The sequence below is a fragment of the Lissotriton helveticus genome, chromosome 4_1 (assembly GCF_964261635.1).
Source record: "Lissotriton helveticus chromosome 4_1, aLisHel1.1, whole genome shotgun sequence".
NCBI classification, from domain to species: Eukaryota; Metazoa; Chordata; class Amphibia; order Caudata; family Salamandridae; genus Lissotriton; species Lissotriton helveticus.
In genome coordinates, this window is record NC_136063.1 from 1,403,685,684 (window position 1) to 1,403,709,123 (window position 23,440).

General features: G+C 44.1%; 1 protein-coding gene across 3 annotated transcripts in view; it reads right to left on the minus strand.

The window, feature by feature from the left end:
• Positions 1-23,440, minus strand: part of LOC144829132 (glutamate decarboxylase 1-like) — a 927,195-nt gene that overhangs the window by 652,927 nt on the left and 250,828 nt on the right. The window lies entirely within an intron of this gene.

Consider the following 23,440-nt stretch of genomic DNA (forward strand, 5'->3'; position numbering starts at 1 on the left):
TCTTCCTAATGCTGCGTATACCATCACCATTATGGCGGCTGAGCACTGCCTGTTAGGACAGTTCATTAGGCCTTGTAAAGGTGCTGTGGCAATCGCAGCACCAGCACTGAAAAGACTGCATGCCCACTCTCTTCCCCCTCAGAGAGTGTGTGTGCATTTTCTCTTAGCAGTTTTTCATAGTTCATACTAGGCCTGGGCAACATTCTAAAGATACTTTAGTAATTTGTGAAATTTGTAAAATTTCGCATTATGCTTGTAATGTGCAGTTTCCTAAATTACATCAATGTACATCATTACCAGTAATTACACCACATTCACATACATAAATTCTGTGAACGCGCAATTCACAGTATGCACTCGAGCAACAGAATGCAAGTAGCTGTTGTCCTTGGTGCTTTTGTTTAAATGCGTTCCTCAGTCCAAAATTGATGCAAGGACTCATTCACATTAAAATATAGCACAAAATGATATTTGCATTGTGCGCACCCCCAATGCAAACATGACCTGGGGGAATTAGATACATTTTCAAGAAACCAGAGTATGTTTTGCATCTTTTCTGAAAAGGCATGATGTTGATCAGAGGCCCGAAATCACCTTCAAGCTTCTCACGCATGCCTTCAAAGCCATCAACTACACCGGACCTGCATATCTCAACCACCACCTGTCCTTCTACACTCCCACCAGACATCTCTGCTCCGCCCAACTGGCCACCAACCTGGCCACCATCCCACGAATCCGAAAGACTGCGACCGGAGGAAGATCCTTCTCCTACCTCGCTGCGAAGATCTGGAACTCACTGCCTCTGCACCTCAGAGGCAGCAAGTTCAGGAAGGAACTCAAGACCTGGCTTTTCAGGAAGGAATTCAAGACCTGGCTCTTCGACTGAACCTCAGACTGCCCCCCTCCTCCCACCCTCCCTTGCATTGAGACCCTCACGGGTGAGTAGTCACACTTTATAAGATTACTGATTGATTGATGTGTCTGAATGAAGTTGTACCCAATAAAGATTCATGATCGAACTTTGTCTCACAAGGTTTGTGCCACATGCTCTGACAATAAGATTGCTACCCATGCTTACTTATACTTAGTCTCTGGCAGTGGCGTGCATCTCATTCTTTAATGCCTGAGTTTGGCAGAGGATGCACACCACACTCTCTCATGCCCAGTGGCAGATAGAGGATGTGATGAACTCTCGCTTTGTCTGAGCTCCTAGTCCTGACAGCGCTTGGTGTGGTCTTCCCTTAAATGTTTTGCCTTCTCCCAGCCTGTTTGCTGAAATTCATTTTTGCTGAATTTAGGGCTCTATGAACTTTACCACTGCTAACCATTGCTAAAGTGACTTTGTTCACTCTTTTAAACATGGTAAAATTGGATTAAACCCAATTGGCACATTTAATTTTCTTATAAGCCCCTAGTACATTGATACTACATGTACCCAGGGCCTGTAAGTTACATTCTTCTAAGTGGGCCTGCAGCATTTATTGTGCCATTTATTGTGGCGTTCTGGATGGTATGCAGGTTTTTTGGGCGTTTCTGGGTGGTGCAGTCGCAGAGTGCACTTAGCCCTTTAAAACATGTCAGAGGACTTGCATTGCAGCCTGTGTGCAGTTTTAAACTGTCAATTCGACTTAGCAAATTAAACTTTTTGACAGGTCTAATCCTCAATTTTTAATACACATAGGTCACTGCTCAAATTTTGGTCCCAAAAATTGAAAATCATCTTTAATGGTAGAGTTGGATTTTTAGTCTGTATTCTGAAAATACCACTTTTAGAAAGTTGCCATTTTCTTATCCTAACCCTTTGGTGCCTGCAGCCTGTGTCCTGGCCACATGACTCTGCATAGTTGGCAGTTGGCCTATGTGTATTCTTCAAAACCATTGAGGGTGACTAGTTGTTGCCAGGATGGAGGGGGCAGAGCGGTTTCCTGTCCCACTTACATTTCAAAGGGCTGCCTCCAGCATACTCATAAAGGAACTTGACCACAGCCTTTTGTCATCCTTGACCATTTGGAGCCTATGCAGGGGAAAGAAGGACATTTCCAGAACCAGATCTGAGGGTAAGTACTTCAAAGATTGGCACCAGGCATAAATATTGGACCTTCAGACTAACTCATCAGAACACTGGACCTGTGGTAGACTTCAGAAGAACTGCTTTGTACTTCAGAAGACTGTCCTGCAGCCTGAGGCCTGCCTTGTTTCTCTGACTGTCTTGCTACTACTAGAGGACTTCCCTATTGTTTGAGGCCTGTTTTGCTTCTTGAAGGACAGACCTGATCGTAGGAATACCAGAGTGACTCCAAGGGGCAGTTGGCTGACCTCCAGTTCTGAGATACAGGGACACAACAAGATCCAGAGGCCTCCCTGCAACAGCCCAGCTGACCTGCTGCAAGTTAGGACTCATAACTTTAGGACTCCTAAACTGAGAAAAATCCTAACTTTATGATTTTAGGTGTTCACAGTAGGCATTTAGGAGTCCTAAAGTTAGGAGTCCTAACGTTACAACTCCTAAACTGAGAAAAATCCTAACTTTAAGACTTTCAGTATTCACAGAAGGCATTTAGGAGTCCTAAAGTGAGGAGTCCTAACTTTACTACTCCAAAACTGAGAAAAATCATAACTTTAAGACTTTCAATATTCACAGAAGGCATTTAGGAGTCCTAAAGTTAGGACTCCTAACTTCTGTGAATACTGAAATGAGTAAGTGCCTTCTGTGAATACCAAAATGAGAAAGTGCCTTCTGTGAATACCAAAATGGTAGTAAATTTAGGATTTTGTCTTAAGTTAGTTCTGTGAATCGGGTCCTTTGGCAGGCACAGTGCCACAGATCTACACATGTCACTCACAAAGTAGTTCCTTCACTGTCTTTACAGCCTGCTCTGTCACAGCATAACCTGCACTATCAGATAGAAAACTTAAATAAATAAAGAAGCAAGATTGTTATGCATTCATACGAGGCGTAGAATTCAACTAGCAACTTCTGGAACTTTCTTCATTAGCTATAGTACGCAATACTAATTAACTAGTTGAGTTGGTTGAATGCCTATTGTAGTCTCTAGTGCAGAAGATATCAGTATCCCATGGCTTTTTAGCCAACAGCATACTGCAATGTGGGACTTTTATTGTATTGTATGATATTTTTAAAAATGTTAAGATGGCTCCAATATCCAGTATACATAGGGATACTGGGTACAAATGATGGTTGACTGATAACACCTCTTTTTGGAGGGATAACCCAACAAGTATGAACATGCAGGCCACTGTTTAGATTCCTGGCACATATGATTAAAAATTCTAATCGCTCAACTTTATTAAAATAAATACCAGTACGTTCATTAACAGAAACAACTCCAGAAAATTAAAAAATTCACAGAAATAGGGCTGTTGTGCTCATTTCAAAACTTTCCCTGTCAAACTAAGTAACCTTGGCCTGGAACTCAGTGGTGCGGTAGGTGAATCCTGGACTTTTCTCTATCCTTCCCACCCTGTTGTTAAGGCAGAAGAATTTTGGGAGTACAAAGCCCACTGTCTTAGGTTGCCAACACATTAAAGGTCCAGTGTAGCAGGGGAGCAGCTTCCTTATTGCTACGTTGACAGATACCAGCTGGCACAGAAAGCTTCGTGTTAATCCCCAGGATATGACAAAAAATCAGTAAAGCAAGTTCCACTGTCTGTGAAGCATCCTCTCCGGAGATCAGCAACACTGAGTTACCACCAAGAAACAGGATGATTTTCTGGGAGTCTCTAGGACAGGCCGATACTTCTGGAAAAGAAGGCCCACTGCCCATGAAGTAACCTGCTTACGCTTGACACTGGTCACAGTCCCATTTGAGTATTTGGATACTTTTAAGGCCTGTCGACTAAACATTGTAGTACTTGTTATGCCTTTGTATACAGAATCTTCTATTGACCTTCTTATTACCCCTTTGAGCGCTCTCAGAAATGTTATTTCCAATTTCTGTCACCAATCACCAACAGTGGACTGCCCTATGTTGAACCTGACGGGTGACTGGATTAACTACCAGCAAAGTACAGAGACTGCCCCAGTATCCAAAGATTGACTGCAGTGACAACCTTCTACACCCTAGAAATTCTAGTTGGCCACATCTACTCCGAGTCTGTTGAAACCCTCTCTCCAACCCTATGGTCCATCAAGACAACCCCATCGTGGTCTTCTGCAGCTCCTCCTTGCTTGCTAAATGTCTTTCTAAAGCTGGAATCAATCCCCTCACCTCCGCAATTATCGAAAAATGCTATGAAGAACTTGAAACATAAGATTCTAAAGGAACTCCAAGAAACTCTTTGTGCTGACCAGCATAACTGTTCCTGTGAAGGGTCCCTCAAAACTGATCTTCTACTTTTTCTTCACAATACAGACTACTGTTTTAACTATCGACACAGAACCCTAGACACATCCTTAAATACTGACATTCCCTATTTAGGAAAATATAAATTCTTACTGTGTTGACAATTCAATGGCAAGCTTTGTATTTTATTTTCAATAATGAAAAGATGATGTTTCAATTGTACAATACAGATTTAGCCTTTCTAGATCACCTTTTCCATTATTCTACTCTAACTTTGGAACTCTCCTTCTGCTACACTCTTCTGCACCCACTCTACCCAACCTTGACATAACTCTAAGTGGCTCTCCTTCACCTTGAACATCATCTCTTAGCCCTCTCCCTACCCATCTTAACTTCCCTTGCAATATTCCAGTCAAAGTTGCCATCCTCCTTTAACCCTCTTATGATTTACACTCATTCCCCCAATCAACTGATCTACTCAGCTCTCTCTCTAATATGCCCTTATTCTTAAACAACCAGCCTAAACTGTTCACGCAATCCGCTCTCCCACTCACACCTCACTGATTCAATCTTGACCTCCTGACTATCCCAATTTCTTCATCCCTGGACCATTTTCTTCTTCACCTAGTTGTGACAATCCAATGTCCCCTCATCTTCCAATCTCCATTCCCCATTTACCACCCAGTTAAAACTCTTTTGCAAACACAGTGTCTCATCTAACACCAATTTATTCACATCCTCCCTACTACCAATACGACACCTCCATTCTCCTCCTCTCCACCCACTCTCAACTCACCACCTACTGTGCAGCCACTAATTTTGTTCACTTTCAACAAGCACTGATACATCAACTACTTCACCTAACTCACCCTAGTTCTCCCTCTCACCCAGTTCTATTCACTCACTAATTCCTTTCACCCGACCCCATCGGACCTCCAAATAGGCTTTCTCTGAACACCAACCTATCAAATCTAAGGTGGAATTTTTCATAGGCTTTTCAGACAAAGAGACCCCATGACCTCATCCCTATGATGAGGAATCATTCCATATCACCTCTTTCTGCAACATTGGCATCTCTCTTTCCTATTCTCCATGGCTCTTCTGTCAATGAAAACTGATACCTTGTCCCAAGCAGTCACCCAAGTCTCTTCCCAATTGTCCAAATTCAACAACTTCTCTCATCACTCCCCTCAAGTAAGTCTTTATTGTCCTAAGGAACAACTCTTAGGGCATAACTCTACCTAGGAGCAACTGACTAAGGCCTAAAAGAATGAAACCTGATCTTAATAAGCTTATAAAAAGTTATGATATCTCAAATGTAGTCAACTAACCCGCACACAACAAAATTCATGATATCTCCTCTATCCCGAAAGATCAGGTTGCACTTTGACACAGTCTTTGAGACTGAATTACTTGAAACTATAATTAAGATGAAACCTTTCAATCTCCTTTCTTTTGCAATGCATTGTATTGCACCCTGAGCAAGGAAATGACCAAACCTCCCCAGTTAATTCTTCACTGATGCAATGTATTTTCCCTGAGAGTTTGAAAATTAGACAGATCTCTCTTATGCTGGACATGCACAACGTGGACACCAATGAATCTCATATGTAGTCAATACAATAAAACAATACAATACAAGCTTTATTAGATTAATTAAAATCATAAAAGCAATTCCAGCATAAATATACAAATGACCATTCATATGTTAAAAACAATTCATATTAACAATTTAGCTTAAAAAGGAACATTTAAGAGAACAATTTCATATAATTACATGGGATAGTGCAATTCATCGGAACAGCTAATGGTCAGTTAATGTGAATGCATATCATGGAACGTTTAACTTCAATTGTTTAGACTTAATGCGTGTAGCTGCAACCAGAAAACTTGTGACCCCGAATATTACTTTAATGCTACTTAGAAGCTGTAGGTAACGGAGAGCGGGACGAACTTGTATAAACCCTGCTTCTCTCAGAATAGGTAGTAAAAACTGTTTCCTACATTCCTCGTAGTAGCCGCAAAACATAATAAAGTGCATCAGGGTTTGTTCAGAGAAATTATCGCAGCTACAGGGGATAGATGGATCTGGTTTACCCCATACTGGGTAATTCCCCAGGGAATATTGAATGATATTAAGTCTAAATCTCACAAGGAGATTACGATGGAAGGGCCGAGATACAATAGTCAAGTAGGGTTCCAATTTCGGGGTAGTCTGCAGTATGTAATTAGCTCTTACTTTTTGGAGCTCTACTTCCTCCCGTTCCATCTCCCTACGTTCCAGAAATGATTCTTAATCCATAGCACATCATCTCTCTTGATGGTATTTGGGGCGAAATATAGTTCAGGCCTACCCAATTTGTAAAACGTATTTTTAATGTAGACCAACCATGGGATTTTGTTCACTTTATCCAGTGCCAGACAGTCTGTTAGAATAGAGTGATTTAAACTAATTTCTGGGTTCAGGGTTCAGCCAGGTCTTGGCCCAGCAGATCAGAGGTGCTAGCTGTAATTGATCACTGATGAAGCCAAGACCCAACTCAGTATGAACTGAAAGTACTGGAGTTGATTGGGAGACCACTAACAGGGATCTGAGAAACTTATTTTCTACCACCTGAAGTTTGTCTTGCGGTAGATAGCCCCATAGTGAAGCACCATACCTGGCGATTGAAAGGCTTTTTGACTTGTAAACTGTCAGTAGTGCTTCTACTGGGCGTGAACCTAACCGTTTCGCAAAGCCCAGTAGAGCGGAAGTGGATCTAGTGACAGCTAGGCCTTTAGCGTTTAGTTGTGGCTTCCAGGTGCCCTTTTCATCGAACAAGACCCCTAAATAGGTAAAGACCGGAACCTTGGCGATTTCTTCATCGTTGCATAGAAACTTTTTTACCTTTACACTTTTCAAACGTTTCCCTGCAACCATTACATGTGATTTTTTATTGTTAATCTGTAGATCCAGGGAGGACATAAAAACCCCAAAATCGTCCAAGAGTTTCTGTAGCCCCATCCCGGTACGGGCTAGCAATACTGCGTCGTCCGCGTAGAGGAGCACCGGAACTGTGTACTCCCCCACGTGGGGGACATCAGATGTGGACCCCTTCAGGGCAGATTCGAGGGAGTTTATGTATAAGGTAAATAGGAGGGGTGCCAAAATGCACCCCTGCCTTACTCCCCGTTTTGATCTAAAAAAGCTAGTGGTACCTCCCTCTCTGTTAGTTCTGATAGAGGCACAGAGATCTTAGTGCAGTGTCGCTAGGTAATTCACCAAAGGCGGGTCTATCCCTATATTAATTAAAATCGCCCAAAGTTTGGATCGATTGACCAAGTCGAAAGCCGACGATAAATCCATGAATGCCATATATAATTGACCCTCCATAGTCAAGGTATATTTACTGATTAGCATGTGGAGGTTTAGGCATTGATCTAGGGTGCCCCTTCCAGCCCTAAACCCATATTGTAGATCAGAAAGGACCCTCCTCTCTTCCAGATGGTCACCGAGTCTCTGCAGAATGACTCTGCCCAAGATTTTAACAGCAGAGTCAATCAGAGAGATCGGCCTGTAACAGGCAGGGTCGTTTCTTGAGCCTTTTTTAAAGACGGGTATTATAGATGAAGTGGCCCAGGATGAGGGGAACCCCGAGATGACTGTGGAGTTGAATACGTTTGTGAGTGTTTTAGTCCAAAACTCCACAGGGGACCTATAAAGGTCTGCGGGCACCCCATCTGGGCCCGGGGCCTTGTTTTTTGTCATCTCTGTGATAGCCCTATGTACCTCCATTTCCTTGAAACATAAAGGAGGGGCTGCTCCATTTTCTATGGGATTAACTATTAAAATATACTCCTCAGCACTATCGTATATTTTACTGAAGTGCGCAACCCATGTCTCATCAGGGATCACGGAATCCAACACCTTGTTATTTGTATCAGTAAAGTAAGGGTGGTTAATTACAGCCCAAAATTTTGAGCTGTCTCTAAGTACATCAATTGAGATGAGGTCTTCCCAAGCCTCCTTTTTAATGCATTTTTTACGGTTATCCGTGGCTAATTTATAGTTTTTCCTAAGTGCAGCCACCAGCTCCCGATTTCTTGGATTTTGTTTTAGTGCATAAATAAGTTCTTTGTGGGCTTTTGAGCACGTCTCATCAAACCACCTTGGTTGGTCTGGACCATCCCCCTTCTTCTTACATTTCAGTTGGAGTTTAACTTGAGCACAGATGTTGGAAAAAGAATTTAAGACCACTTTACCATACGCCTGATTATCTAGGCATAGTGCCATATCTTCCTTTACTTTGTTCTCTAGTTCCATCATAAAAGTGTCTGGGACCACCTTGGCCCAATTCAATCTCCTCCCCTGGTCTTTAGGAATGAGTTTATCAGAATTACTTTCCTCAATGTCCCTTTGGTTGTCTGTCTCCCACCCCTTATGTAGGGACATAATCAATGGATTATGGTCACTAAAAACTGAGGTTACAACCTCAATAGAGGAACACACATAAACTATGCCAGGGGAAACGAAAATATAATCGATTACAGTCTCTACCTCTCTTCCTACGAAGGTCGGAACCCTTTCCTCCCCTCCGCTACCTTCCACTTCATATAAATTGGTATTTGCGAGAAGTTCTTCCAACAACTCACCCTGGGGCGAGTGTTCAAAGTGAGTAGAGATTGAGCCAGGTGGACCTGTATTTAGTTTAGCCAAGCAATCCCAGGCACAGGGGTGTATATTAAAATCTCCCATTAGGATTACGTCGAATAAAGCATTTTGTGTTGCTTTATAATGTTCTAAAAAGGAGGCAGTGTATTCAGGTGTATATGTTGTGTGTCCTTCTCTGGTGCATTATAAAAATTCAAAAGTAGAATCTTTGGGTGTTTAGGACGACTCCATTCTAGTCCTTGTAGGTTAGCTGAAAGCGGTCCCAAATCGGTAAATGAACCTGGGAGTCTGAGTGAAGTTAAAATATATAAACCACCTTTAGGTCTCCCGCCCAGTCCGGGGGTAGCCTTGACTTGATAGCTACAGTAACCATCTAGGTAAAAGAGATCACTTGTGACCCAGGTCTCTTGTAGGGCTATGATCTCATGTTGTTTCACGTATTGTAGCCAACTGTCATCCTTGACTTTCTTACCTAACCCAGCCACGTTCCAACTAATTATTTTGAGCAGGGAAGGGGATTTCGGTTGAGTGATCTGGGCATTACTAGGCATGTTCACATTACCATTGGGTAGTTGTCAATAATTTGTATCTAAACTAGATAGAACAGAAAATCTATTAGTTAGTGTTATATCTGAATTGACTCCTGTGCCACTTATGTCGACCGTGCCTGTTTCTACTACCCTTAAGGATGCCTTATGTGATTGATACGAATGGCTTTTGCTTTTGTAGTCATTCAGTGTAGGACCACGTGTCGGGGGGGCTGTGTATCGACCTGCTGTGGGTTGTGGAAGGGGAGGTGGATAAAAATAACCCAAAGGAAGTGGCCTGATGCCTAGTCCATCAAGCTCAGAGCCATCCCACAGCAAAGTGTCCCCAATGTTTGGTCTACTGAAATTTACAACCACACAATCTCCTGGGATGGACTTTTTCCGTTTCCCCACCCACTCAACCCTTCTAGCCGCGATGATACTCGTGGAAATGTCAGCGCTCCCACTACTGAACTGAGAGCACCACCTTTTGGTTCTGTGTAAAAGATCTTTCTCGTTTTTCTCAGTACCATTTTTTAAGGGAGGTATACCAGACAAAACCACCACTAGAGGGGCAGCTTGTGGGGGAAGGTGTAATCTGGGTAATTTTAAGGTGTGTCGATCTTTGGCTAGAGTCTTTACATGCGTAACCTCATTCGGTAAGGGATGGCGTTGAACCCCCAGGGTAGAATCTGGCGTCTTTACTTGTTTATTAAGACTTCCTATATTATTCTGCAAGTCCTCTCCCGAGGGAATATCATTATCTGTATCCTGTCTGGGCACCCTAGCTTGTTCTACACTTGAGGCATTACCATAATTGGGACCTATCAAATTGGCCCTTAAATCCTTCAGGAAGTTGTCTATATTTTCACATTTCTTGACAATATTTGCGACACAAAGGTTCAGGGAGTCCACAATGTCCTTACCAATGTTCACCAGCACAGGCTCTAAATGAGATTCAATCAATTCCTCCATCAACTCCAAGACATTATTTGGTAGCCCAAGGTCCGGGTTATTAGCCACTCCCCCTTTGGTCTGTATTGGTGGTTTGTTCCTTTTGGTATCTTTCTTAGTAGTTTTAATGCTTTCATCACATGGCCTTATCAACCCCGAACTAGCTGTTTCGGAAGTGTCCACAGCAACCGGGATATCCTGGGCACCCTGGAGCGTATTGACTACGATGATGTCTGGCTCTAGAGGAATAGAGGGTGCGGTGCTTGGCGACAGTTCTGCATTCGGAGTGGGCACAGCGTTTGTAAGTAAATCTAGTCCCAGTTCCTTCTCAACGTTTGCTATTTGGTCATTTAAAGCCCCTACTGCAGAAGTTAAGTAACAAATGATCGACTCCGATTTTCGGGGCACCTTGGCCTTCTTACCTTCCTCTTGTCTGGTGTTTAGTTTACGCTTGCCCATCCTGAAGCCAAGGGGGGTGGCCCGACCCGACCTCTGATGGCAACAGATGGCCCGCCCTCCTGATTATGTAGCGCCTCCGGGTGCGCTGCGGCAGAAAGTGGGCGCTAGGCTCCCTGGGAGCTGTAGTCTCCAGCCGCCAGCCGCGAGGTGGAGCGATGCGGCAGCGGCGAGACCACAGCGTTTGGGCCCCAGGAGCGAGCGTGTGTCCAGCAGGTAGGTCTCCCTGTCAGGTCTGATTAATGTTGCCCCCCGCTCCACCGAGGGAGCGTCCTGATTATGTAGCGCCTCCGGGCGCGCTGCGGCAGGAAGTGGGCGCTAGGCTCCCTGGGAGCTGTAGTCTCCAGCCGCCAGCCGCGAGGTGGATCGATGGGCAGCGGCAAGACCACAGCGTTTGGGCCCCAGGAGCGAGCGTGTGTCCAGCAGGTAGGACTCCCGGTCAGGTCTGATTGATGTAGTCAAGAAAACAGCATATAGCAAAATCCATGATATCTTCTCTATCCCCACAGTTCAGAAGGACGGATCTCTCCATCCACACCCTCTTATCAGGACTTAGAGTACTACTAACCTCACTCAAGTTCCCTCTGAATGTCCCAATCGCCCTACTACCATATCTATCACTCAATACTCAGATGTATGCTGCATATCGGCAATTAAACGCTGGCTGTAGCTTTCAAACACAATTGAGAAACTCAGTCTTGATATCCTAGTCCTCGCTTAAACTTGGCTCGATGGAGCTTTGAACAATCTACTTGATCAACTTCTCGCCCAACATTATTCCATTTTCCAGTTAGACCGTCAAGTAGACAATGTAGTGGAGTAGCAGGAGTTTACAGGAACATGCTTAGCTGAAAATTACTTCCAATTGAATGCTTCCAAAGCTACCAGTTCCTGTGTCTTGAAATCTGTGTGGTAAGACTTTTGACTACAGAATGAATATCTTACACTACCCTCCAGGTGAAAACAAAACCTTTGTTGTGGAGCATTTGGGATTCATATCATCACAGCTGGTACAACCAGAGACCTTTGTCTTCTTGGGTGACTTAAATCTTCACTCGGTGTAGATAATACCAAACCAGTTAATTTGTTCTCTTCTTTTCTCCTTGACAATGAGATTCACCAACACTGTTAAAACACTGTTAGACCCTGGATCTCAATATCTTCAAGGGCCTGCTTCTGACGGCTGAAGAGGATGTATGACGTTACTCCGCATACCGTTACAACTACCTACCATTACAACGCGACCATTACAACGCATACCATTACAACGCATAGCGCTTTGGGGTGCTGGATAGTGGTAAGTATAATTTACTATTCTAACTCCAGTCCCCGTGGACCCTAGGGAAGGTGTTGGATAGTAAATTATACCATTCCCTATCCTATAGCGCCCCCCAGCGCAATGCGTTGTAATGGTATGCGTTATAAAAGTCGCGTTGTAATGGTAGTGCGGAGTAACGAATGCGTTGTAACAGGTGCATACCGGCTGAAGACCCCATTCCTGTACACTGGTCTAATCACCTACAAATAAATGCCGTTCAAGCTATGATTTGTCTATCAGAAAAATCCTACTCATGGCATACCAAAAACGTTGGCACACACAACCTCTTCTTTTCACCTATATCTTCCAGTTTAGCATTAAAGCCACATCAGTGGATTACAATCAATACATGGGAAACCTGATCAATGAATATGCTCTGCTGAAAAGCAAGTGGAAATATCCTAAACCTTCTCCCCCCGGGCACTCAAAAGAACTATTCGCTCAGAGAACACATCTGAGACTTATTGAGAAAAACTGGAGACAGCGTTCTCTCTATTCAATCTCTTGTAAGTGAGGCCCTGAATCGCAAAGCCTAGTGGTCACGGTAGCACTTTGACCCAGTCTCTGAGACTAAATTACTTGAAACTATAATTACGATAAAACCCTTCAATCTCCTCTTTGAAGCACTGCATGGCACCCCGAGCAAGGAAATGGCCAACCCTCCCTGGTTAACTCCTCACTGATGCAATGTATTTTCTATGACAGTTTGAAAATCAGACCGATCTTTCCCACCCTGGACATGACCAATGTGGACACCAATAAATTGAACAACTTGTACCTACAGTCAACATTTCCCTTCTTATGGAAGGTGTTAGAAAGCTGTGTAGCCTCTCAAATGCCTCTCTATATCTGGCCAAACAACCCACTTGATGACTTCCAATCTAGATTCAAACAAGTTTGCAGCACAGACATAGCACTTCCACAAATTATAAATGATCCCCCCTTCCTCAAATCTGGTTACTCCTGCTTGCTGGTGCTCCTGGACCTCTCAGCTGCCTCTGATACTGTCAGTGACCCCGTCCTGAATAACACACAGAAAGAAATGATGGGCATTGAAGGAACAGTCTTAACCACATTAGTGCTAAGGCAATTCCCCCTGGGTGCTGTTACTCCTGATTTCCCTTTGTTCATGACGAGCTCAGCTCGTCATCAGCACACGAGCAGTGCACTGCATGACAAACTGAGCTCGTCATGAGCATGGAAGGGGTTAAAGTGGCTTGAATCCTTTTTGTCTAGACGTTCACAAATGGTGAAGATAGGGACCCAGGCCTGAAGCAAAAGCACCCAGCATGATGCTTTCCCCAATTCTGTTTAATCTGTATCTTGAAACACGAAGTGAGATTCTGAGAAACTCTGGAATTCTATATCATGAATTTGTGTATGATATGCAGATTTGCCTAATGGTCTCAGCTCCGAAAGACATCAGCCTCTTTTCCATTACCCTGGACAGTACGATGTCGGACCATCCCCTAATGCTCAATTCTGCAAAAACTAGATTCTTCTTACTAATCTCACCCACACAATCTAGTCACCATGTCCAAGAATGGCTGGAATGCTTCCTTCCCATGTACTGTAATACAGCCATTGTGAAGATTGTTATGTAACTCAGCTATACCCTTGGTAATTGTTTGGACTTTCAGAGGGAAGTCTTCACCATTTCCTAAAGAGCATGCCACTAAGATTGCTCCGGAGTCTCAAGCTTTCATTCCTGAGCAGTTCTTGGATTTGGGTCTTTCCAGGTTGGATTATGGAAATTCACTCCTCTCAGGTGTTGTCAGAGCCAGGCCTTCTGTTACGTTGACCAGAAGACAGATGCATGGAATGCATGGAATGCAAAAATGAAGGTCTCTTTGAAGAGATTCCCATGCTATGCTTTCAGGAAGTGGTGAAGCATTTGCACACGCACCCTTACTTTTAAAAACCATGTCAGCAGAAAGAGCCTTTGCTTGGCTTACGGTTCCTGACCCAACTCCACTCCCCCCTCCTGCTTTCTTGACTCGTCTAGTCTCTTAGATATACTTTGTTTCCTGGGCCCGGGCTTTGAAACTGACTCGCGGCTGCGCTTTTGTCTGATACGTGAACCGCGTACTTTATCTTCTGACTCCTGAGAGTTTTTATGTGAAACTAACTTGCAGCCGCGTTTCCTGACTGAAACTGATTCGCAGCTGCGTTCTCTGACTGCAACTGACTCGCAGCTGCGTTTACTTCTAGACCCAAGCCTCCATTCCACGTACTGACACCGGGGAGCTTTCCTGATCCTGACTCGCAGAATTTTTTTTTTTAACAAAGACGCTAGTCGCACATTCCCTCATTTTTTACCAGAGAGCATTTCTTGAAACTGACTCACGGTCGCGTTCCTGATGAAGACGCAAGCCATAAATTCGATGCCTTGACTCCGGAGAACCATTGATATTTCCCTATTAGGACTCAGTAAAATTTAAACCTTGTGCTCCTGGTATAGTTTCCTCCACTCACTTCCTTAAGTCATTGGTTTCCTTACCTTTTGTGTGTAGTTAGCTCAGTGACTTTTTCCTGAAGTTTTCCCAAGGAAAGACACACCCTGGGCCTCAAGTCATTTTTATTTAGAATATCTTCTATGACCACTTCTGCTACTACTTTAAAACTGTGGGTAAAGAAGTATTTGACTGCATGTACATTGCAAGTAGTCTTACTCTGATGATGAATCACAGAGATGTACAGCTGGTAAGTGGATTTCTTCGTTTGTGCAGAGCATGCATTTAGTGTATTGTTATATTCCCCAGTTATAGAAAATAGGAGAATTTGATAGATTTTTTTTCCCCTTTAGGCTACTACACATCTGGCCACTTGCTTTCAAATTAACCTGGTGAGCCTGCTGGGGGAATAGAGAAGTGGTTGTTTTCCCGAAATTATTCCCCACATCTCCTTAAGAGAGTGATCTTATGTGAGAGTTACTTAATCCTCATTTTTGGGTGCTATCTTTTGGGAGTGTTGGGAACTCCTCTTTGTTCCTGTGGATTGGGCCCAGTTCCAGGTTAGTGGTTTTCGACAGGTGTCCTCAAAAAGCATCTTGCATCCAGATTGGGGATTGGTTACATAGCAGATATAATTAAAATAGCTCCAATGCTGCTATGGATTAAAATCTGGTTAAATCCGAACCTCTCCCTAAATCACAAGATTTTAAAGGACTGTATTAGGTTAGACAACATGAATAAAATCGAGTGGTTGTCTAACATAAAAATGTTAGCCATGTATATGGGGAGACCAGAGATTTTTTCTAACCCAGAATCTCTCTGTAAGGCTGACCTTGAGTGGGTAAAAACTAATTTCATCAAGTTAAGGGAGGCTGAGCGGGAGGAAGTAGAATTATGTAAACCATCAGTTAGGAGCCATGTTTTGGTAACTCCGTCACCAGCAATGTCACTGTATCTGACCATAGTGACAAATCCTTCCCATAGATGGCTACTGACTAAACTTCGGTTTAATCAAATACACATAGGGGCAGATTTATGAAGGCCTTGCGCCGCCGGTGCGTCATTTTTAACATGGGAAAAAGTGACGCACCAGCGGCGCAAGGCCTTCATAAATCTGCCCCATAGTCCTTTGGGATTTGGAGGGTTGGAGTAGACCTGAAGATGCTGCCCCATGCAAATGCGATGATTTTTCATCGCAAGACACTATGCACTTTATGTTTTTCTGCACATTGTACCAAGATGCCAGGAAAAGGTTTATTCTACCATTATTAAAAAGTATGAATTTTATTCAGTGTAAACCTGCTCTAATGTTTTTACAACTGTTAGAATCCCCAGTATCTATGTTTTGTGTAGCCAGCTTTCTTGCAGCGTGTGTTAGAAATAAGAGTGTCAGACAAAAAGCTGTACAAGAAATCGAACCCCCTAAATAACAGACAATGTATCCCCATCAATTCCTTAAACGTGGGCATGATTGATCACGCATTTTAACTGATTATGAATTGTGTTTTTATCTTGTATAATAGATTTTTATTAGATTTTTTAATATCTTTGTATATGTATAGCATACTTTTATGATTTTAAATAATCGAATAAAGTGGTTTTGACTTGACTTGACATCTTGCATCCCCTAGAGCAGTTCTGCACGCTGCTGCCCACAATGTATATGGAAATAAGAAATTCTACCAGATCTCTCCTATTTTCCAGACTCTGCAATGGCTCCCCATTGAGGCAAGAGCCCAATTTAGGGCTGCATGCCTCACCCAAAAACGAACTGTTTAGCAGTATTTATTCGCTGCCTAACCCCAAGGTAGACAAACATTTGCTTTTACAGTGTTTGCAAAATATGTTGCTTTATTACAATGATTGTTATAACATGTCTATTCAATCTGAAGGAGAATTACTCGCAGGTAATGGAGTGTTTTCAGATGGGCTATGTATGTGGTAAACTGCAGTAAGCACTCTCATTGGGAGGTTCTCTCAGATGCTCTCCCACATATCATTACTTCTTACACCTACTTTCTCTGGAAAGAAAGTGCTACATTTAAATGCTCTTAATAAACACATTCCTAGACACAGCGTGGGTGTAATTCATCTACTCTGTATTGAAGCACATTAATTATTGTAGGGGTGGCCAATCAAGGCAACAGCAACCTTGCAGAACATAACTTTTTTAATTCCGCTAGATCAATTTTTTAATTTGCATTCTAAAATACAAGGAGCATAAAGCTTTCATCGTGCTTGCATCTGCTTCTCTTCACTCTTTTTCTTACTACATGATAGTGGTGCTGCTGCTATTGTTGCATGAAGATTCATAGTTGCCAAGTGTCCACATGCCAAGTGTCAACCTTTAAGTCAGTCCTGAATTTTTTAACCAACATCACATTGTATTCTAGGACTTTAGGTTAATATTGTAGATATGCAAAACAACAGTTGATGGACAGAATGCAGAACAATGTCATACATTCACTCCAGTACAGAGATCTGGGCCTAAATCCATCGTTTTTTTTGCACTCCACACCACCCCAGTTCAGACATGGCCATATGCAAATCAGCCTTGATCCTGTGCCTCATGGGAACAGTCCAGCCCGAACTGCCAAGCCATGTCTTTCCTGGACCGGAATCAAGCATCCTAGGACCGGTTTCTGACTATCAGCCGTCTTCAGCCAGCATAGCTTGACTCCAGTGGTGTGGAGAGCATGGGACTCACGTCTGAGCATACCCATCCTACTCGGGGTGACAAATGCAAAACAACAGTTGATGGACAGAATGCAGAACAATGTCATACATTAGATATGAACTCAAAAATCTCAGCAGTAAAATGCAGCTGACTAAAAAGCCAGGATTATCTGAATATGTTGCACATGCCAATGGGACAATTTTCAACTATGAATTTTTGTTGTTATGCTGCTTTGAAATATGAAAATACTTTTGTTCTGCTTTCACCACAGTTAGATGCACATGATGACAATACCCCCTTTACAGGTACACCTTGCATTGAATGTTAAAAGCCTGGGGCGCTTAGTAGTTGCACTACTATCAATACTCACTTGTGAGCAAAGGGCCCTGATGTATTAAAAAGTTTTTATCCAAGATGTGTCTATGAGAAAATGTGAGAGAAATTATTGGTGCTGATTCCTTTGAACTAGCCATTTCACTAATCTGTGACAAAAATAAGTGCTGTCAAAAGATCAAATATGATTTTAATACTCCAAATGCTCTTCAATGTATAACATAATTAGATCAAACCTCTAAGCATGCTTCTAAACCCTTCACCGCTAATGCACGCACATACAACTGGAAGAAACCAAAGACAAATGAAAAAATCTTAGTGACACCCTAAGCAACAAAATGCAAGCTGCTGCTTTGCATAACAAAGTCACATTGTGATGACCCCTTTACAAAGAAATACAAAATGACACATTTTCACTTACTTTGAATTCTTTGAATGCCGTTTTAGTTGTTGGACATTCAGGTGTTCATCAGTTCTTATATGCCTACATCACTAAGGGCTAAATTTAAGGGCTAAAGCCCTTTCTGCGTGGTTTTATCAGTTATTACAGATTTAAACCTAAACTAGGAAAGCCTACGAATTAGGACCGCCACACGTGTTCACCTTCCTACCTGGTTTGAAAGCTGAAATTCTCGGGCGACCACTGAGAATCAATAAATGCTGAATCCGTCTTGCTCAAAACTCCAACATTTAAGCAAGAAGACTAAATGAAACAATCATTCTTAGGTAGCACAACATGGTTCTGGAATGATCTCCCACCAGACCTTTGTAGAACTTTATGCCTGAGTGTTAGACGGGGACCCTGAGGGTCGGCCGGATACCGAGGGAGAGATCCCCGAGGGGGACCGTCTCCGGCGATCGTACAGACAAGTTACTTCCCTCCCCACAAACAGGCACCACACCAAGTCGAGTTCAAGGCTTTATATAAAGTTCTTAAGGCAAGGATATCAGCGATACAGGATATCTTGGACCCGGGGGTCCTCTCACTTCTAGTCTCTGTAGGGAAAGGGGGTAGCGGGACAGTCTTGGTACCGGATCGGTACCGGTAGTGGTAACAGGCGAGCTCACAATCCTCGAGCTGGAGTGTCTGTGGATCGGGCCGCGGCAGCGCCAGCAGGCCAAGGTGGTAGTCTCAAAAAGCAGAGGGCCGCGGCCGCGCCAGCAGGCCAAGACGATGGTTTCACGAGGCAGAGGGCCGCGGCAGCGCCAGCAGGCCAAGACGATGGTTTTACGAGGCAGAGGGCCGCGGCAGCGCCAGCAGGCCAAGACGATGGTTTCACGAGGCAGAGGGCCGCGGCAGCGCCAGCAGGCCAAGACGATGGTTTTACGAGGCAGAGGGCCGCGGCAGCGCCAGCAGGCCGAGACGATGGTTTCACGAGGCAGAGGGCCGCGGCAGCGCCAGCAGGCCAAGACGATGGTTTTACGAGGCAGAGGGCCGCGGCAGCGCCAGCAGGCCGAGACGATGGTTTCACGAGGCAGAGGGCCGCGGCAGCGCCAGCAGGCCAAGACGATGGTTTTACGAGGCAGAGGGCCGCGGCAGCGCCAGCAGGCCAAGACGATGGTTTTACGAGGCAGAGGGCCGCGGCAGCGCCAGCAGGCCAAGTCACGGATGAGTTCTTCTCGGGTCTCTCGACTCCAGGATACAACTGCCTTCCTGGTCTGGCCCTGCCCCAGTTATAGGTCTGGTCCCCTTTGATGTCCGGACCCTCGCGCCTGGGGGCCGGGAGGTCCGGGATGAGGGAGTCCAGACACCCAGCAGGGGGGTGGAGCCAGCGCCCAGGCGGCCTGGGGTGATCGACACCTGGCGGAGGAGAGCCGTTGACGATTCCTTCTCCCATTGACTCGCCAAGTGGTCACTCTGCCTCCTGGGAGGATGGTGGGGCCTCGATGTCGGGGCCGGCCGGGCCCGGGGTTAGGGTCGAGTTGAGGCCACGCGGCCTCGTGCTGCAGTGCCCCAAGATGGCGGCCGGTTCGATGTCGTGGTGTGGATGGTGACCCGGGCCAGCTGGGTCCGGGGCTGGTGTCTTGTAGTGGAGGGATTGCAGGGTACTTCGGGTGGTTGTTTGTGGACTCTGGCTGGGGATGCAGGGAGAGCCAGGGTCCTGGTCCCATTGCGGGGAGGGGGGACAGCTCGAACATGCGGCCTGTCCAACACTGAGCAAGTTTAAAAGGGATCTCAAAAACGTCTTATGTTTACATTGTGAATCAAAAGGGTTATTTAGCTTAGGAGGAACTAGTGTGTGGAAGACATTGTGACGTGAAAGGGTTAATTAGCTTAGGCAGTGTTAATGAGTGAAAATGCATGCAGAAACCCATTGTACCACGCAACGCTAGCGCAGAACCTCATGATGCCTACTAGACACAATTTGATGTGCTGCCATGGTGCTCTATTTACCATATACACACACTAACACGAGTGTTCACTAGGGGAGGGAACAAGAGGCTATGGGGTATTCAGGGTGAGCTGGCCTCCAAGTAATACAGATACACACAAAAAGAAGCTACCCTGAAATGAGTGCCTAATTCTAAGATGGAAAAAGGGGCACTATGCCTTCTTTTGTGTGGTGTTGGACATATCAAAAAATTGGAAGGACTGTCCTCACACACCACCAGGTGTCATGCTTCATCATCGACAGTCGTCGCTCTCTAAAAAACGCGTTTGATAGAGAGCAGGCCTCCGCTGTGGAAAGTTATGTTCCAGGAGGGTGAAGGGCCTGATTCTATCGCTCTATCCTGACCTATCAATTTATTATCACTGTATCTTTGATTAACTGCAGTACCATTGAGTCAAGATTGTGTGTTTCGTCATCACTATGCTAGCATTTCACTGTGTGCATATATATATATATATATATATATCGAACTCGAATCCTTACTTTTTGAAACACTTCTCAAACGAAGTAGGCACAGACTCCTTCAAAGTGTGATAGTGTTTTTATTTGTTCACTCTGTTAATACATGGCAAATGCATTGTCCATGATTATTTTTTTAATATCTTTTATTGATTTTGTTGAGTACATTCATGACATATGAATGCATTCACGTTATGAAACAACCCTACCACAACATTACTGAAAATACAGTTGCATACAGCTATGTCATTTTGTTAAGGATCACATTTCAGAGCACTAATTCATTGCCTCCTGCCTCCATTAACCATTTGTGCTTGCGTTCAGCAGACTTACTGAAACCAATGAACTCTGTTTCCGGCTTTAATCTATAATATCTCAATGTGAGGTCCACATATGTGTAGCATCAATATACTGTCGTATTGCATTATAGCTGAATGACCACTGGCTGTATTGGAAATAAAAGATATTATATTCTAACTACATATTCAAAATATATCAAAATAATTAACAAAAGGAACAAAAGAATAAGAGAAGCGCCATCTAAAACTGGATGCTGTTGGGCTGGGTTTCGTGTGGTTGAGTGTGAGGAAACCAGTGTTCTACGTTGCAAGCAAGGGATGAGTGTGAGGGGGTGTATCTTAATGATCTTTGCTCAGAGGGGGCATCGTACTGACGGTCAACTGTGCGATACATAGTAAGGAAAGTGAATTGCATTTGATATCATATGATGAGGGGAGGATGTTCCTGCCGATCTGTGGCTTCATCAATGTCACTGGTTGGCTGTGAAGGGGTAAGACTTTCTGCACTAATGCCTTAGGAATAACGTCCCAGGACTGAGCTATTGGGTATTTGCGCATTCCCGCTGTTTCCTCCCTGTGTAACGTGGTACTTTCGGCTTGTGCCCATACAGCTTGGCATCGCACCCAGCTGGCCAATACTGGGTGGTCGGTATGCTTCCATCTCTTAGTGATAAGGCATTTGCCGTTATCAACCCCAGATCTGTGAATCTGAACTCTACTCTATTCTTTTTCGTGTGTGGATATAGTCCTAGTATACAGGTCTCCCATGTATGCGGCAGTGTCACCTTGGTGCATGTCGTTAGAATGTCCGTAACTGCATACCAATAGGCTTGGAGCGAGGTACAGGACCATAGCGTATGCATCTTGGGCAGACAGAGGAAGTAATTTTAAAGTATTTATTTATTTTAGATTAGATTAGATTAGATTAGATTTTATAAAGCGCGTAGTCACCCGTAAGTATCCCAGCGCTAAGATCCGTACATCTGAGGGTCACGGGGCGAGGGGGGAAGTCAGATCAGGGGAAAAGGTGCGTTTTCAGCCGCTTCCTGAATCGGAGATAGTCTGGTTCCGTTCTAAGGTCGCGGGGTAGTGAATTCCAAAGGCGGGCAGTGTTAACAGAAAAGCGCCGCCCACCCGTACGCACCTTCTTGACTCTGGGGATGGTGATAAGGTATTCCTGTCCAGGGAAAGGTATGCTCTATGAAGTATATACGTCTGGATAAGCTTAAATCTCGAGCTACGTGGTATATAAGTAGAGCCGGCAATGATTACTTCCCACTCCTTATCCGACCAAGGTTGTCCTCTGTCTTCCTGCCATCGTTCTCAAAGACTTATCAACGGCTGCAGGGTATGTGTAAGTAGAGCGTTTACTAGCCAATGTGTCACGTGCTAGCCTTCGCCCATGACATGCAAGTATTGAAGAAGTAAATGTGTTGTAGGCTCAGTGGTCATGTCTATCCAGGCTATTGTTAGAGTCCTCATTATAGCTGCATGCAGGAGGAATTGACCTGCAATTATGTCATTTTCTTCAGCCAACGTTTCAAAACTTAAAAGGGTGCCTTCTGCATATAAATGTCCTATTGTGTCTATTCCAGCCGCATGCCAGGTCATTAGCTCTGTATCGGACACTTTCTCCCTGCCCTTAGGGTTTCCCGCTATTGGCAACAGTGGAGCGTAAGTGGGTGTGACTCGAGTTAAGTATAGACTCCCCTTATAACATTTGTAAGCCAGTGCTATGTGTATTTGAGGTGGACTGGGGAGTCGAGCAAGGGGATGAAATAAATGATATATTTGAGATTGTGACCATGACAGTGAAGTTGTTGCAGTGTCTTCCAGGTTTTTGCCACTCATCCATTTCGTCACCCACTGCAGCTGAGATGCCAGGTAATAAAGTTCCATATTCAGGACTGCCAGGCCACCATTTCACATAGGCCCCTATAACTTCCATAGTGCTATGCGCGGCCTCCCTTTGTTCCAAATCAAATCTAGAATTATGCATTTTAAGCCCCGCAATAACTTTACTGGGACATATACGGGAAGATTCGAGAAATAATATAACAATCTTGGCAGTATTACCATCTTCGTCAAAGTGATGAGACCCATGACACTCAGTGGAAGAGTTTTCCAAAAATTAGCTTGTGTTTTTATTGCAGTTATGGCTCTCACTAGATTGCCATCGAGGATATCCCCAGGGGATCTATTAACGTATATTCCTAAATACCAAAATGTGGTCGAATACCAGGTCAGGGCTGTTCCATTAATTATTATGTTAGTTTCGGCTACGTCAGCACTAAAGGAGAATACTCCTGACTTCGTCCAATTTACACAAAGCCCAGACATTCTCTCAAATTTTCAGACAGTTTCAGCAATGATTTGAGGAATAATATGCAGGTCTCGGATATACAGAAGCAAATCATCCGCTTACAAGGAGACATGTAGGTCATCCCCCTGTGGTATGCCCCAATGAACTCCACTATTTCGGAGAAGCACCGCTAGGGGTTCCATTGCAAGGGAGAAAGGCAATGGGGAAAGCGAGCATCCCTGTTGTTTCCCTCTTTTTATTCGTAATGCGTCTGAGAGTAGCTTCCCTGTCTTTAACCGTACCGTGGGTTGTTG